Here is a 15,597-nt window from a genome sequence, read left to right on the forward strand (position 1 = left end):
TCGGAAATTTCTGGTCTGATTTGCCCGTGTGACCACTCAAAATGTCCCTCTAGACAAGCTCTATCCAACGGTGGTATCAGTCGTGGGACTATTTTGATGAATTCCTGAGAAAAAAATCCACAAACGTCAAATAAACCGGGTAAATATTAAAAGTTTGCACGCTCCACACTCGGAAATTTCTGGTCTGATTCGGCCGTGTGACCACTCAAAATGTTCCTCTAGACAAGCTCTATCCAACGGTGGGATCAGTTGTGGGACTATTTTGATGAATTCCTGAAAAAAAATCAACAAACGTCAAATAAACCGGGTAAATATTAAAAGTTTGCACGCTCCACACTCGGAAATTTCTGGTCAGATTCGGCCGTGTGACCACTCAAAATGTTCCTCAAAACAAGCTCCATCCAACGGTGGGATCAGTCGTGGGACTATTTTGATGAATTCCTGAGAAAAAAATCCACAAACGTCAAATAAACCGGGTAAATATTAAAAGTTTGCACGCTCCACACTCGGAAATTTCTGGTCAGATTCGGCCGTGTGACCACTCAAAATGTTCCTCTAGACAAGCTCTATCCAACGGTGGGATCAGTCGTGGGACTATTTTGATGAATTCCTTAGAAAAAAATCCACAAACGTCAAATAAACCGGGTAAATATTAAAAGTTTGCACGCTCCACACTCGGAAATTTCTGGTCAGATTCGGCCGTGTGACCACTCAAAATGTTCCTCTAGACAAGCTCTATCCAACGGTGGTATCAGTCGTGGGACTATTTATTGAATAATCCTTTTTAACCAGACCGTCTAATGGTGTGACAGTAAAAATCAAATTGTAGGCGTAATTAATTAAACCTTTTATTTCTTATTACCAACGATCGTTATATATACCCGACAGGCGATAGACTAACTATATATTTTTTAACTACTCTTATCGCTAAGCCAGAGAAGGAAGAGAAACACTAACCTAAGCAATAATCATATTTAGGCTGGTCGTTCTTTGAGGCATTGATAACATTGCGTCATATATCTATGAATAGGAATGCGCTTTATTCGTTGTTTTGGACTGGATATTCCAACACTATTTTGATAAATTCCCGAGAAAAAAATTCACACACGTCAAATAAACCGGGTAAATATTAAAAGTTTGCACGCTCCACACTCGAAAATTTCTGGTCCGATTCGGCCGTGTGACCACTCAACATGTTCCTCTAGACAAGCTCTATCTAACGGTGGTATCAGTCGTGGGACAATTTTGATGAATTCCCGAGAAAAAAATTCACAAACGTCAAATAAACCGGGTAATTATCAATAGTTTGCACGCTCCGCGCTCAGAAATTTCTGGTCTGATTCGGCCGTGTGACCACTCAAAATGTTCCTCTAGAGAAGCTCTATCCAACGGTGGGATCAGTTGTGGGACTATTTTGATGAATTCCTGAAAAAAAATCAACAAACGTCAAATAAACCGGGTAAATATTAAAAGTTTGCACGCTCCACACTCGGAAATTTCTGGTCAGATTCGGCCGTGTGACCACTCAAAATGTCCCTCTAGACAAGCTCTATCCAACGGTGGTATCAGTCGTGGGACAATTTTGATGAATTCCCGAGAAAAAAATTCACACACGTCAAATAAACCGGGTAAATATTAAAAGTTTGCACGCTCCACACTCTGAAATTTCTGGTCAGATTCGGCCGTGTGACCACTCAAAATGTCCCTCTAGACAAGCTCTATCCAACGGTGGTATCAGTCGTGGGACAATTTTGATGAATTCCCGAGAAAAAAATTCACACACGTCAAATAAACCGGGTAAATATTAAAAGTTTGCACGCTCCACACTCGGAAATTTCTGGTCAGATTCGGCCGTGTGACCACTCAAAATGTTCCTCTAGATAAGCTCTATCCAACGGTGGCATCAGCCGTGGGACTATTTTGATGAATTCCTGAGAAAAAAATTCACACACGTCAAATAAACCGGGTAAATATTAAAAGTTTGCACGCTCCGCACTCGGAAATTTCTGGTCAGATTCGGCCGTGTGACCACTCAAAATGATCCTCTAGACAAGCTCCATTCAACGGTGGGATCAGTCGTGGGACTATTTTGATGAATTCCTGAGAAAAAATCCACATACGTCAAATTAACCGGGTAATTATTAAAAGTTTGCACTCTCCGCGCTCGGAAATTTCTGGTCCGATTTGGACTCGTGACCACGCAAAATGTTCATCTCGACTGGCTCTATCCAACGGTGAGATCAGTTGAAGAACTATTTTGATGATTTTCAGAGAAAAAATTCCAGGTGAGTCACATATACGCGATAATTGTTAAAAGTTTGCACGCTCCGCGCTCGGAAATTTCTGGTCCGATTCGGACGATTGATCACTCAAAATGTTCCTCTCGACAAGCTTTATCCAACGGTGAGATCAATTGAAGAACTATTTTGATGAATTTCAGAGAAAAAAATTTTTCGAGATTACGGCAAAATTTAATAAACTTCGGATCTTTTAAGGAATCTAGAAAAATTTTATACAATAAAGGAAATAGAAATAATGAAGAAATTAACGTCTTGGCCAGTGTCAATTTTGAAGAAGTAACTTCATGTAGGAAAATTGAATCCCAAATTGGAGTCTCAAAAACTAGAGTGCAAAAAATTTTACGTAAACCTAAATTTAAACCATACAAATGTAGAATAGTTCAGAATCTGCATTTTGAAGATCGCGAGAAACGCATTAGATTCTGCTGGTATTATTTAGAAAGAACCAATGTTGATCCAAATTTTTGTCGCCAAATTATATGGAGCGATGAATCTTATATAGCTAGTGCTGGAATATTTAATATCCATAATAATAGACACTGGACACGTCAAAATAATCATGTGATGCTACCTCGAGAGCGGCAAGGACGATTTGGATATAATGTGGCGTACTTCATACTGGGAACTAGGGTCAAATATGAAATCTTTGAAACAACACTGACTGCAACACGATATGTAGAAATATTACAAGGCATATTATCTCAGTTGTTAGAGGATACCCCATTAGCTCAACGAGATGATATATTTTATCAACAAGATAGAATCCCACCTCACAACTCAAGGTACACAAGGCATTTTTAGATGAATATTTTCCTGAAAAATGAATAGGGAGGCATGGACCTATGCTTTGGCCGCCCAGATCACCTGATCTTTCAGTTTTAGATTTCTTTTTATGGGGGTATTTAAAAAACAGAATTTATCGAAGACAACATGAAAATATGATTAATTTTGCTACAGAGGAAGCTTTCCAATACTTAGAAAAACATCCGGTAATTGTTTTAAACGCCTTAAATAGAATATCCAAATAATGTCAAAAACGCTTAGACGTGAACGGAAATCAGTTTGAACATTTGCTTTAATTTACATTATTGTGCAGTTAGAAAAAATGGTAAATTTGTTTTTGTTAATGATATATTCATGTTCCAAAAATAAAATTACACGTTGAGCCCTTTCATAATTCATATTGTTAATTAAATATTACCTATTAATATAATTATTGACAATTATAATTGTCACTAATTACTTTGTTTTACATATGGTCGCCTCTAGAAACTATCCTCATTCAGAAAATGTCAATAAGTGACATTATTATTTGAAATAACCATATCGAGTTTAATATCTTTGGAATGGGGAAAATTAGAGAAATCAAAATAGGTGAAAATATACAGGGTGTCCCATTAAAAACACAAGTTTAGTCCATATCTCGAAAACTAAAAATTATCAATAAAATCTGAGTATGCCACTGGATTCTTCGTAAAAATCTCTATTCGACACCGTTTATACCTTTTCAATAATTTAATGCTTATTCAAACTATAGGGGGGGGTCCCAAAATACAATATTTAAAAAAATGCCCTGTAATGCAAAAACTAAGATAGCTGGATCAATTCTGTTAACGTCATCATTAGCTTCACTAAAAAGTGATATAGGTTTGCGAAAACCGTATCTCTCTATCTTCGCTAATAACCGAAATATCCCACGATTATAACGAAAATGGGACACCCTGTACTCTCAAAAAGGCCGATATAGGTCAGACTATCTGCAAACAAATACGTGAGATTATGTGAAACTTCTCTAACCTATATTCTCACAATTTTAATCCAATGATCCTAGCGAAACATAAATTCGTCCTTGTCAATATGTCAATTGTCATTAGCATCAAACACTATGAAAACATCCTTCCTTTTTGATCTTCCAAATGATAAATCTTGCCTCTTTCATTCCTAAACAGAACTTCCTAAACTCTACTTAACAACCTAAATTCTTCAATACTCAAGTAATCATCCCTGTAAGTATTTATTTTAGAGTGATATAATTTATTAACAATTTAATACATATACCCATCTTTATTGAAAGCTTGAATGCAAGCACCCATTTTTCAAAAACTCACAAATTCTCCTATAATCATGACAGCCTGGATAGTGTAGATTCCTGTTGCTGTAAAAATAGGAAAATTCATGTAAAGAGTGACACAAGATGACACTATTCTTTTTTGTTCATTTGTTATCATATCTTCTTTGGTATGTGTGTCTAGTAGTCAATTAATTTTGAACTTTTTTGGTTTTTTATGTAATTTATCACAATGTGTTCAAAAATTTCACACTTAATGGTAAGTTGTGGTTTTAATAATTTATGTTTAGGTTCAATTACCTCGCTAAACCTAACAAATTGAGTTTATTTTGTAAAAGCATAAATTTTTAGAATCCATTCTTGTAATACTCGGGGTTCAGTTTTTGCAAAAGAGAGAAAACTTTTTTTTCTTTCTCCAATTTTACGATCCAGATGCGTTTCATCAAAGTGATCTATAAAGCTTCTAATATCTAGGAGTCTCTTCCTTTTTAGGTTTTCCCAATTTGCCATGCCCTGAAAGATAACAATAAAAATGTATCTTTTGTAATTTGACGTAATTTGGGTACTTGAATAGATCTATAAATGAACTCAACATTATAGATTTGGGTGCGTTTATAGGTTTTTCAGCATGCAACTTTTTATGAATTTCTTTTTGGTTGGTAAATAACGGTGATGCAAAACAATTTTATGTGATAAAATTTGGATAAAATAAGAGCAAACTAAATAAATTTTCATTGTTCAATTAACATTTTACCAACTATCACAAAAAAACTAAACCATTTCTTTTAACTCAAAAATGGCATAAAAAGGGAAAATTACAAAAAACAGTTTGAAAAAACTCGTTTCATAGCCACTTGTTTTTTAAATTTGATTTTGTCCATTTAAGAACTCTCTTATGAAACTTCTTGTCTTAATGTCTTTAATACACTATTAACTAAATTGATTCAGATCAAAATCACGTTGCCTTACCAGTTTTCTTTTCAAAATTAATATTTCATAATGGTATTTTTGTTGGAAAAGTTCTAGTTCATTTTCTTTTTGTTGCAGTTTGCAGAATTAATTATATAATTTTATTTTAATTTTGTCATTTTCATTCAAGCTTGCGAGCACTTCCTCTAAAATATCTGTCTGAAAATAGTTACAATATAAAGCGTTAACAGATCATCATGCAGATATTTCAAAGTGTGATAGTACATGGTAAAATGCAAAGAAAATGTTAACATACCTATGATCAAGAAGCAACATTTTAGATAAACAGGATGACAAAGTTCGATTTTTTAAAAAATATTATATTAGCATTTTCTTCTTATTTTATCGAGTACTACCACCCCCTGAAATATCTGCATGATGATCTATTACACCCTGTATTGTTTATAGCAGTTAAACAATTAAAGAATTTGCCATTATTACTGATGTAATTAGATCGTTTGATGGGTATTGGTTACTGGAAAACTTTTGGCGACAACACCATCAAGCTAAGTAAAGAGAAGAACAGCTGATGATGATAGATATGATAAATTCTATTAAAAATTACCAACATGAAAAATAAAATTGGTTGTAATGTTGGTTACATACCAATCAAACCAATCATTTTTTAAAATAATTACATATTACGGAATCGATAGATTTTACACCTTAAAATTATTTTGTATACAGGGTGGCCCATTGAAAACGAAACAGAGGCATTTGCGGGTACTTAGAAATGTATATTTGAAAAATGCTCGGGCACGTAAACTTTATATTCGAGGGGGACACATTATAAACGTATACTCGCTCCTTTCACTTCAACACCCTAGCCGAGGTGAGTTAAACCCTTAAAATCTTAAATGGAAAGTATGGTCGAGTAGCACCTTGTTTGAAAGGTCTTTCGATTCTCGTTATAATGATACCCAAATTAACTAACTTTTATTCAGTAGTTTTCGAGAAATTTGGAAAAATGTGATTAAATTGCCAACAAGTGGAATGCTCTGTTAAAATCGTAAATTAGGAAAATAATCAGTAGTGACTATTAATTGTAAACTGACCAGATTAAGTTTAGTTGTACTATTTCACCAATTGTTATTGCTTTCGAATAATAAAAAAAAATCTACTACATCTTATCAGGTAGGTAGAGGAGGCAGAGGAAGTAGAAAAAGGCGAATGGAATTTAAACTTTGAATACATTTAAAAAAAAGAGAGATAAAATATCACCGCAGCTATTGCAGTGAAGTATTCAAATGTTAGATAGCGAATAAACTTCAGCATCGAGTTTAAGTGAATTAAATTTGAAAATAGGAAAAATTTTACAATGGTGTATTCTGTAGAGGAAACAGTGGAAATAATTTCTCTTTATTTCAAAAACGACGAGAGTGCTAATCGCACTGCGGGTTTGTTCAATGAACAATATCCAAACAGACATGTTGGTAGAAAGTACATTTTAGAGCTAGTTGCAAAATTTCGACTAACCGGATCAGTACTCAATAAAAAACGGGATCCTGAACGTGAATTTACAATTAGAAATGAAGCTGCCGAAATTGAAATCTTAGGACAAATAGCTGCAGACCCAACTTTGAGCACGAGGAAATTAGCTACAGTTAGTAACATCTCTAGAACAACTATTCAACGAATTTTGAAACATCATAAATATCATCCATACAAGATTCATCTAGTGCATCAATTGAATGAAGATGATTTTGATCGGCGGATGGAGTTTTGCGAACGTATGACTGCAAGGATAGCTGCTAACGGAAATTTTTTATTCAATATCTGCTTTTCGGATGAATGTACTTTTTTTCTAAACTCTACTGTCAATCGTCATAATTGTCGCTATTGGGCAGATAATAATTCCAGAATTTTTCACGCTGTCCACACTCAAACTCCCCAAAAATTAAATGTTTGGGCAGGTATTTTTGGGGACCGTTTGGTTGGACCAATCTTTCTTGATGGCAATCTGACAGGGGAGACGTATGTGGAATTACTGGGGAATACTGTTTATCCCTTACTCATTGACATTGTTGAACATGATGACCGCTATCAAGACAACCAATTAGTGTTCCAACAAGACGGAGCTCCTCCACATTATGCACGACGTGTTAGGGAGTTTTTGAACAGAGAGTTTCCAGAACAATGGATTGGGCGAAGAGGTCCTATAGAGTGGCCGGCTAGGTCTCCAGACTTGACTCCGTTAGACTTCTTCTTATGGGGCCATTTGAAAAGCAAGATCTACGCAACAGAACCGGAGACTCTGGAAGAATTGCGACGACGAATTGTTAATGAATGCCGTCTGATAACTCCACAGATGCTTCAAAATATTAGGACTCGTTTTGAACAGAACTTGTATTACTGTATGGAAGCTAATGGTGAACAGTTTGAGTATCTTATCAATTAAAAGAACTTTTGTTAATGTTTTACTATTAATTTTCCTAATTTACGATTTTAACAGAGCATTCCACTTGTTGGCAATTTAATCACATTTTTCCAAATTTCTCGAAAACTACTGAATAAAAGTTAGTTAATTTGGGTATCATTATAACGAGAATCGAAAGACCTTTCAAACAAGGTGCTACTCGACCATACTTTCCATTTAAGATTTTAAGGGTTTAACTCACCCCGGCTAGGGTGTTGAAGTGAAAGGAGCGAGTATACGTTTATAATGTGTCCCCTCGAATATAAAGTTTACGTGTCCGAGCATTTTTCAAATATACATTTCTAAGTACCCGCAAATGCCTCTGTTTCGTTTTCAATGGGCCACCCTGTATATCAGTTTTTATATTCTAAAAATCTTTTCTCTTCTCTTTTTGAATGAAGCACCTAGAAAACTTAGACGTGTGAAGTAATTTTTATTAAAACATTATTTATTATTCATACATATTATTTTACATATATATTACATGTATTTATTATACATATATATTATTTAAATATGATTCATTTTAATAATTCGAAAATTTATTGGTTCTGTATTTAAAAATAAAATTGTTCTGAACAGACCCATATAGTAGAAATTTAAAAATACGTCGAAATGCCTTGAGATATTTGCTTTATAAATATATCGTGGTGTGCAAAATAATAGTAGCACTAACAGCAGTTTTACAGAGGGTTGATTATTAACTTAGGTAATGTTTTTTGGGAATCACAGATGTCAGGCGTTCTCACGATACTGTATCAAGTATTGAGTGAGTACAATTACAGACACCTTATGTTGAAATGTTTTTGGAATTCCCCTATTTATGTGAATCTCATACATACAGATTTGTGCAAAAAAATTGCAGTGTTGATTGTCGTACGCATTAATGTTTATTAGTGAATCGTGGTACCAAGATGTTGATTAGACGTGGCCTAATTATTGATACGTCTAGTTAGCAATGGACTGGATGCTTGCGAAGGACCACCCTGAGTTCGCGGTCTCAGAGACACCGTGTTCGTGCAAATGAAGAAAACAAAAACCCTTTTTAACGGTAACGAAGGTTTATTGTTCACCAACAATTTCGAGTAATTTAACAAAGAATTAACAACTTTTCGTGACAAGTTAACTAGTGTACTAATTAACCCTGTATAGGAACCGTGAGTAAAGTAATCGCGTACGAGCAACGTGCAAAGTACGGAGTTAAGATTCGACGGAGACGCACAAGAAGAGGAGCGAATTTTCTTCTTGCAAAATCTTAAATACTAAAGTTAATGGTAAGCGTACATAGGCGTACCAGAAACTAAGAGGTCATCATCGGCACTTCTTCTAGATTTGTCCTTGTGACTTGCCTAACTTTCACAATATAATTGGGTTTTATTGGAGGGCGTTTATGACCAGCATCGAGAACGTGTCTAAATTCTAGTACGCACAAAAGGTCGGCGAGGAGTTTTATTACATAGTTAGTCTAAGATCAAACGAAATGCGAATCAACATCTGGTCATACGGGCAAAATGGCAAGAGAAACGAGTAATGTCCATAGGCGTAGCATACGGGTTCCTTACATACTAGTCACAGATTTAATACTAGGCTTATGAAGAATACAACTTATCGAACTAATAGATTAAATTAATTATCGGATATTCTGTCCTCTACACAAGCTCTAACATTAAGGTACTACGTAATTTCGTTCAATAGCTAATTAAATGTTTTAAAAGTTTCATTTAAGGTAAATAAGTTATATTTTACTATGTGGTGCACGTAATTTAGGTCAGGTGCTAATTGTGAGTACCTGTTTTACTTTCTTAATAATTAGTTTATTTATAGGTGTATTATAATCTGGTTGTTGTCATAGGTAGGTCTGCCAAACCACCAATTATTATTATTTTTTAGAGTATTTGTGAATAGTTACTTTTTGTCAAATTAGTTTATTTAAGTAGTTGTCAAGATTAAATAAAACAGTTCTTTACTACATTCGCGATCATCAACATCCTTCAACAATAAGGACAGTCTCTAAATATTTTTAACATATGTATATTTTATACCCATATCACATAACATATTCAGTTTGGGAATAAATTTTAAATGGAATTCATAAAATTACTTGGTAATTTCGTTGACTCACCCTATACAAACTTCGACATGTCATTCTACGTTTAATTCTAAATAAAAAAAGTTCCTCTGAACATAAACACGGAAAGGCTTCGTTTAGGGTATACAGGGCTATAAAAGTTAATTTTGAAAAAAAAAATTTTTAATTTTCAAAAATAGTTGTTGGTATTTTATAGAAATTTGGTAGAGGACAACATGTCATTAAAAGACATCTTTTGCAATGAACGTAAATAAAATTTGTAACTAGTGGCTCGCGTAACAATTGCTAGAATCAGACATAAAAAAATGGGGCTTCAGCGTTTTTTTAAAACAGGAATTCCTGATTTTTTAAATCTCCAAAAATTTTCCTAAAACAATGGTCTCTTAAAGATTTAAATAAAATGTATCGTTTTCGAGAAATAAATCTTTAGAAATGACATAGATAAATTATTATTGATTAATTAATATAAATTATATCTCCACACACTTTACGATAAACCCTTAAAAGACCGTTGTTTTAGTAAAATGGTTAGAAATTTAAAAAATAAGGAAATCTTGTTTAAAATACAGTGGTGCCACATTTTTTTGTGTGGTTGATTGTAACAATTGACATTATGCACGCCACTCCTTACAGAATTTATTTGCCTTTAATTATAAACGTCTTTTAATATCCTGTTTTGGAGTCCCGATTTGAACGTTGAAGCGACAACATCGTTTTATCGGCTGCGCTTATCTTAGTTCGATACGAGTAAAACCATAAACAAATAGTCAAGTTAAGATAAACATTGCGGTGGATACTGAGTGAAATTTTTGGAGGTACTACGGAATAATGCCCTAAGAGGTATCGCGGATGGACATCAATATGCTCAACTCGTATGAGACTGCTCTTGAGTACAAGAGTAGTCAAAATAGTAACACAATTACTAAAGACCCTCTCACTGTAAGTAAACAAAATTCATATTCTGCTGTGACTAGAGCCACTCCAGAAACTAATTTTCCGAAAAAAGAACAAGCCATAGTTATACAAGCAAACAATGACCTCAAATTGCAGGACTTTGTAAAGGCTATAGGTATTTTAATTGGACCAAAAAACATAATTTTCGCATCCAGGATATCAAATGGAAGAGTATGTATTTACTTAGCAAACGAAAGTTTAGTGGACCAAATCATGCAGACCCACCATACTATAACAGTTGCAGACTCCCAATACAAAATCCGTAGATTGGTCTCGCCTTCTAAGAGAATAATCATCTCAAATGTAAGTCCAATTATACCCCACAGCATAATAGAAAATATCGTAAGACAACTTGGCTTGCTCCCCACATCGTCTGTTTCTTTCTTGAGGGCTGGAATTCCGGGCGATGAATATTGTCACATTCTTAGCTTCCGAAGACAAATCTACGTCTTACCCCCCACAGATGATTTTCAATTGCAAACATCTACCATAATACAGCACGAAGAAACGGAATACAGGGTATTCCTATCAACAGATAGGTTAGAATGTTTCCGGTGTAAAGCTATTGGACATAGGGCAAACAACTGTCCAAACCCCCCACCCCAAAGTCAACACAACACCGAACAGGTAGACAGCCTAGACACTACAACAAATCAAACAACGAATTTTTCACCGCAACAGAAGCGATCTCACTCCGACATAATAACATCCTCAGAATCACAATCACGACACTCAACAGACTCCGCAACAATGCTACCTCCTCCCCAGTCCCCAGAAATTAAACCTACAGAGACTATCAAACAAGCAAGAAAGAAACGAAAGACAAATACCACAGTACAAAATCTTCTCTCGGAAAACTCAAAGAAAGTTATACACGACAGATATCAAATAACCCCAAATAATTTTGTTCTACCGATCGAAACATTCACTGCTTTTTTAGAAAACATATTTGATAAGGAAGACACATACAGCGAAGCAGCAAAATATACAAATGATATAACAACATTGGCGGATAACATCTACAGCCTATATCCTTTCCTGAAAGAGCGAGCCATAAAAAACAGATTTACTCGACTATATAAGAAGCTAAAAGCACATCTAGATATGGACAGGACGGAAGTAGAAAGCATAGCATCATCACAAGACAGAGACGAAATGATGTCGGATTGCTCACAGCAGTCCAATGCCACGTCGTACTAATCTTCGCCAAATTCACATTACAACGCAAACACTATAATACTTCACATAAACTAAATCATTTTCAATTTAATACAATGGAATTGTGATGGGTTCTACCCACGATTAACAAGAATCCAACAATTAATTTCTGAACACTCTCCGGACATTTTGAGCCTCCAAGAAACTAACTTTACTGAAAAACACAAAAAATACCTGAAACACTACCAAGGCTATCACTACCTCAGGACAGAATGCACCAGGGCGAGTGGAGGTGTATCCACTTACATTTCAACCGATCTCCGCTCAGAAGAGCTTTCCATAACCAGTGACCTGGAGGTTGTTGCTGTGAGCGTTTGGTGTCCACATAGAATAGCCATCTGCAATATATACATCGCCCCCAATTATCCTCTAACAGAGGCAGAGTTTCACAATATTTTAAAACAGTTACCAAAGCCATATATTCTACTTGGAGACTTCAATGCGCACAACGCTGCGTGGGGGTCAGACCATACGTTTGGTAGAGGAAAAGTTATAGAGAATGTCCTAATTAACTCTGACTTATGTCTATTGAATACAGGGCAGCCTACGCATCTTAACATTCCATCCGGCACGTTCTCTGCAATCGACTTAAGCCTATGTGATCCAAATAGTGCAACTCAGCTAAGTTGGAAGGCTCTAGATAGCCTTTACGACAGCGATCACTACCCTATCAGTATTTCCAATAAAGTCAACATGGACTCTCCTGTGTTTGAGAGGTGGAATTTACCCTGTTCAGATTGGAGCAATTTTGCAAGGGAAACGGAAAGTCTGAGTGAAAAATTGGTATTATCCGAGGATATAGATGAAGCAACACAACAACTTACCGAATGCATCCTGGACGCTGCTTCCAAACATATAGGGAAAAAGAAAGTGGGGACAGCTAGAAGATCGGTGCCTTGGTGGAACGAATCATGCCAAACCGCCGTTAAAAACTGTAAGAGAGCTCTGAACCGATACCGGCGAACAAAATATCTGGACGACTATATAAAGTTCAAACATCTAAAAGCCAAGTGTAAATACATTCTGAAAGAAAGCAAAAGGAAATCTTGGCATCACTATGTAAATACAATCACACCAGAGGTAACCCCCTCGGAAATCTGGACAAAAATCAAGCGCATTCGAGGACAACCCACCAATTTCAAAGTGAACTCCATTGAACATAACAACGAAATAATTACAGACAGCCGAGAAATTGCTCAGACCATTGCTGAGCATTTACAACGGAAGTCGGTCAATCACACACCCCCCGCACTACCACTTCCAATTCAACATAGCAATACAATGTTCTCAAACGAAATCAATTCAGAATTTAAGTTTCACGAAATTACCTATGCTCTTTCCAGATCCAAGAACTCCTCAGCCGGACCGGATGATATTCCGTTCATTTTCTTAAAGAATTTATCACTTACCTGTCTGGGAAAACTCCTAGAACTGTATAACAAAATTTGGGTAAAACAAGTATTCCCCAAATGCTGGAGAGAGTCAACAATACTGCCCCTTAAGAAGGATGAAGTATCTCCGCTCAATGTAAAAGCCTTTCGACCCATATCACTAACTTGCACAATGTGTAAATTAATGGAAAAGATGCTAAACAAAAGACTACTATGGTATCTGGAAAGTAACAAGCTCTTGAACCCTTATCAAAACGGTTTCAGACAACATCGCAGTACCTTGGACAACCTAACACTAATTCAATCGGAGATATCCAACGCGATAATATCCCAACAGGAAACGGTGGTGGTTTTCTTTGACTTGGAGGCGGCTTTCGACACAGTCTGGCAACCACTCATACACAACAAACTGAAAGAATACAATTTGCAAGGAAATATAGCAGCCTTCATCAACAATTTCTTAACCGAACGAATGTCCAGAGTAGTGGTTAACGGAGCAAAATCGGATGCTTTTCCTTCGAAGAACGGAGTACCTCAGGGCTCAGTACTTAGCCCAACACTCTTTAACATGGCCATCAACGATATACAAGGATTCATTGAGAAGCCTGTTCAACACTGTTTGTATGCCGATGACTTGGCCATCTATTTCTCTGGAAAAAACACTTCCACTACGTGCAAAGTAATACAAAATACCATCAACAACTTACAGGGATGGGCATCCAGCTCTGGTTTCAACTTTTCGGAACAAAAATCAAAAGTCATGTTGTTTAGCCGTAAAAGAAATGCACGCCTGCCTCAACTTACCTTGAAATCAACCCCTTTGCAACATGTGAATGAGCATCTCTTCCTAGGTCTCACCTTTGACAACAAATTGACGTGGAAAAAGCACATATTAAAGACTAAAGCGAATTGCCTCAACCGGATGAACATAATCAAAGTTCTAGCAAACCAACACTGGGGCTCAAACGAAATGATGCTGCTTCGGATTTACAGAGCCCTTATCCGTTCCAAATTGGACTACGGCAGTATAGTGTACGCATCCGCTAGCGAAACAAACTTGAAGTCCTTAAATACAATACAAAATACTGCAACGAGACTGGCCTTAGGTGCTTTCAAATCCAGTCCAACCGACTCACTGGCTTTCGAGGCACACGAGATGCCTCTTAAATTGAGAAGAGAACAACTTTTACTGAACTACTTCACTCGAAAGATGGCGGACCAAGGAAGCCCTGTTGCTCAATTGTTCAGCGGCCTGCAGGGTCTGGAAACTACATCGAGGTCTCCTTCTCCCATTTCTCACGCCCTGGCAGGATTGCTGAAGGATATCGACTTCTATCCGAGCTTCAACCACTATGTGACATCCACCCCTCCATGGAGTAGGATACCGCCGGACTTTCACTTGGCCCTTCATCAATACAGCAAACGAGACTCGCCAGCTATCCTTCTCATCCGTTCTTTTCAACAAATCATTGACTCATTTGCACCGGACAGTATACTCTACACGGATGCCTCTAAATCTAAGGAGGGCGTGGGTTGGGCAGTCACGAGCGCGCGCGACTTGGTGGCGAGCTCTGGTCTTCCGGATGTGTGTGGCATCTATGCGGGTGAATTGTTCGCAATATATAGAGCAGTGAAAGGGATGAACGGTGACAACAAAACATTTGCTATCTGTTCGGACTCACTAGGTGCATTACAAGCAATCAAGGACCCTTACAGCCCGAATTCTCTAATTCAAAACATCCAAGAAGACATCCATACCTTATCCTCCAGCCACTGCAAAATTCACTTGGTATGGATCCCATCACACATCGGAATAGCAGGTAACGAATTAGCGGACTCGAGTGCGGGAAATGCGGCCCGCTCTCGGACCATAGAGCAACATTTTTACCTACCGAAGGACGCAAGCAAACATTTCACAGTGGCTATTGAGGGTAAGTGGCAAAACCTCTGGAGCCTATCCAACACAAAACTGTCACGAATCGAACCATCGCTGCTCCCTTTTAAACAACTCCAACTAGATAGAAAAGGCACTGTGGCCATGAGAAGACTGAGGATTGGACATACAAGACTGACTCATGGTCACCTAATGGAAAGGACACCCCCACCAAAATGTGATAGGTGCAATGTCTTGCTGACAGTCGACCATATCGTCACAAAGTGTCCAGTCTATAGTGCCAATAGGGCCTCTTTCC

At 36.8% G+C, this 15,597-nt stretch overlaps 1 long non-coding RNA gene across 1 annotated transcript in view; it reads right to left on the reverse strand.

Moving 5' to 3' along the window:
- Positions 1–7,199: 7,199 nt before the first annotated feature.
- LOC136418883 (uncharacterized) overlaps positions 7,200–15,597 on the reverse strand; it is a 78,776-nt gene continuing 70,378 nt past the window's right edge. The window contains exon 2 of the long non-coding RNA XR_010752976.1: positions 7,200–8,099. This is a non-coding gene — a long non-coding RNA (uncharacterized lncRNA). The remainder of the gene's footprint in view (positions 8,100–15,597) is intronic.

Source organism: Euwallacea similis, unplaced genomic scaffold (genome assembly GCF_039881205.1).
Source record: "Euwallacea similis isolate ESF13 unplaced genomic scaffold, ESF131.1 scaffold_41, whole genome shotgun sequence".
Classification (NCBI taxonomy): domain Eukaryota; kingdom Metazoa; phylum Arthropoda; class Insecta; order Coleoptera; family Curculionidae; genus Euwallacea; species Euwallacea similis.